Here is a 3,527-nt window from a genome sequence, read left to right as displayed (position 1 = left end):
TACATAATACCAAGGGATGACATTCCGAACAAAACAAAGGAATAATCGTCTCGGAATCGAAGCACACCCGTTCGCGACCGTCGGTGGCCGATTCCAGATTGATTATTCAAACCCACCCGTACGAAACCGTCGGTGGCAAAAGGTATCTCAATCAAAGGTGCTACATAGGCTTAACGTCCCCTAGCATGAAAGGACACTCCAAGAATGTCATCAAAGCAACACAACACCATTCACTATAACCTGATTTTCCCAAAATCTGGTAACACTGAAGCAACCACTCTCCCTTACAAAACATGTTCTGATCAGTCAAAGACAAATGTTCAGTACTGCTCAAAATCAAATCAATCTACCATCATCAGTTCCCATAGCGTCAATCAAACAAAATAGAACAACACTCCTTACAACACCCAATCACGGGGTTTGTACAATTCGGTTAATTTTTAACACATATGTCCTCAATAGTTGGGGATTGGTTCTCAACGGTGTTCATAGTTAGATCAATCTGTTGACAGCCCACAAAAGGTCTTTCAAATAAGTCAAGCACTCCAAATGGATTCAAGTTTTGGGTCCATCAGTTTTCCTGCCAATAACAATCTGGTCATTTATTTATAGGCAATTCTTAAACCCCCCTTTTACAACATCAACTTAGATAGAGGTTCTTATCAATCAATCCAAGCAAAGGTCTTGTCAGATTAAATTAAACAAAGGTCCCGTCAAATTATATCCATTGAGGGTTCCATCGGAACAGTATCAGGAAAAGGTTCTATTGGATCAAGTTGGATAGAAGTTTTCTCAAATAGGGTACATTTGATTCTGTAAAGCTCACTCCGTTTGTTTAGGCACATGGCTGATAGTTTCACAACTGCCCTAAATTTATCAGTTCTCAAGGTCGTATCAGAATCATTCATCACAACTGTTCATATCAAAGTGTTTCAAATTACGTACAATACGGTATTGTCCACATGAGTTCAGGTATAGTTACATAAGCATGCAAGTGTTCATATCGGGAGGTACATATCATAATCAGTATAGCAGTTCCCAAATAAGCCTTATATGCAAGAACATGGTGCACAGTAATACATTATACAAAGTTCCTCGGGTACACATAGTATGGGATTGTTACGCAAAAGTTCCAAATTAGTCACATCACCCAGTCAACTTTCTACCAATCAAAATATATAGTCTCACAATTATAGAGTTTATCATTTAGGGCGTTCAACTTGGTCACACGATTACAGAATCATAATTCCAGTGGTTTAGTCATTGAAGACGGTAACGTAATAAATCACCCTGAGCATAGGTGTAGATATATATATGTGCATGTGCATAGTCAATCAATATCCCAAAACGTATTTCACAAATTTCCCAAACGGGCATATACCTCCAATGAATACAGTCTCGATCATGTGGGTCTAACCAATCTAGATACACATGCAGCAGATATGAAATATATGCCGATCCGAATCAAACAATATCCCAAGCGAAGACGTACAAACGTACTAATTCAGAATCAATCAACACATAAGCATTCATTTGTAAACCAACACATAAGCATTCATTTGTAAACAGTATAGATACCTGGGATAATGGTTACAACATTCTGAGTGCTTTCTGGGATGAGTGTGATTACTCCATCCTGAGTAGCAATTCCTACCACTGGTACGGATTTAGCCAAGGCAGAGGATTCATTCACATTTCGTTCAATCCGGGGACAGTTCCTTGCCGTATGGTCCATTTTACCATATCTATAACGAGCCCCAGAAGCTTGATAACAAACTCCTCGGTGTTTCTCACACTAGTGGTGGCAAAGGTTCCTGCCGTAGCGGCAACTAACGCTGTTGCCTCAAGATCTCTGCCAATTCTTGTACTACTCTTTTCGGACTATCAAGTCGGGCTGTGGAAGAACCTTCCAACCCGTATGCCCTTAATTTGCCCATACTCTACACAAATTCTTATCAAACTTTACCAAATACTGGGATGCCCAATACGAAATTAAACACAAAATCACATGAGTACATTCGCACGTAGGCACACTGTTATATTCTCCTTTCACATATCGTACGCAATTAATCACTTACGTAACAGATAATTGCATATTTATCAAATATCGCATGCTGAACATTTACTAAGTAATTATATACTCAAATCATGTTCATATTTCAAATAGACACCCGTAGGCAGAATTGAATGCACATAAACAACTTTTCATGTATGTGCATTATAACAAAACAAACTTGTTGTACACATTAGTGTAACAATTTATATCTCATATTCGAATCATGTGTGGTACTTCTTTTAGCGTGACATATCATGTTGGTCAAGCATATCAACATATCTCATACATAGGCCACGGTATTATTTCCCCCGGGCGAGGGTCTGTGCCACGGTATTATTTCCCCCGGGCTAGGGCTTCATGACCATAAGCCACAATATTATATCCCCTGGGCGAGGGCCTCCGCTACGGATAACACAATTATGTTCAAGGAGAATTTAGGAAATCATTCATTTATACCAAACATAGCATTATACTTAATACAGAGATTCACTAGTATGCACATACCAAAGAGCATACGTATTCCAAGGATTTACCATGCAAGCAATTTACAAATTATAGCACATTACTGTTCATACCGAAACACTTAAGCATACTCTTGATGCTTTCAAATTTATACTTATCACGTGAATGCATCCTAGATCTTTTCTAGACGCTTATTGCTCTTTTGGACAAGTGTGTGAGTTATTAACTCGTGCTCTGATACCACTCTGTCACGACCCGAACCCGCCCCCATGGGTTAAGGACGTAACCGGCCAGTAATCCTAAGATTACCTACGGCCTCAAACCAAAACAGACTTAACACATCAGAGTAAAGGGGCCAAAAGGGAAGCAAAATTTAAAACTTTGTCCATAGAGCCGCGCTTATATGCACATCATAACATTCCATACAAACTCATGTTAATAACTCACGTCAGAAATGTAGTAGCATAAAATTCTATACAGACAGGATCATCCAACTAAGTCAACCCATGAAACTATATACAGACATAATCAAAAACTTCGCCACCATGACAAGATATAAATATAACGGAAGGGGGAAGACGGGTCTCGTGCGTGAGACACAAGGGCTAACTCTCCAAAAACCTCTGTTGTTCCTCACAGACATCACTGGGGCTGGGTTTGGACTTCTCCGGGCTCACCTACAAACACATGAATGAGCGTGAGCGATAGCCCAGTGAATAATATCAAATACAGAAGTTACGTAAACAATGTAGAACAACAGGTTCCAAACGGCCTTAGGCCCAATTCCTATTTCTACTTAACAGATATATAAGTATACGAAATTCAAATCGAGTGACTGTAGTTCCAACCATTCTGGCCTTTGGCCCATTCAGATTTCCATTCATGTCGAAACGGCCTTCGGCCCATTCAGATTTCCATTCATGTCAAAACGGCCTTCGGCCCATTCATTTATGTCAAAACGGCCTTCGGCCCATTCATCTATGTCAAAACGGCCTTCGGCCCATTCATT

The sequence above is a fragment of the Camellia sinensis genome, unplaced genomic scaffold (assembly GCF_055761805.1).
Source record: "Camellia sinensis isolate YWXY unplaced genomic scaffold, ASM5576180v1 Unanchor6, whole genome shotgun sequence".
NCBI classification, from domain to species: domain Eukaryota; kingdom Viridiplantae; phylum Streptophyta; class Magnoliopsida; order Ericales; family Theaceae; genus Camellia; species Camellia sinensis.
Note: the sequence above shows the minus strand (reverse complement) of the source record.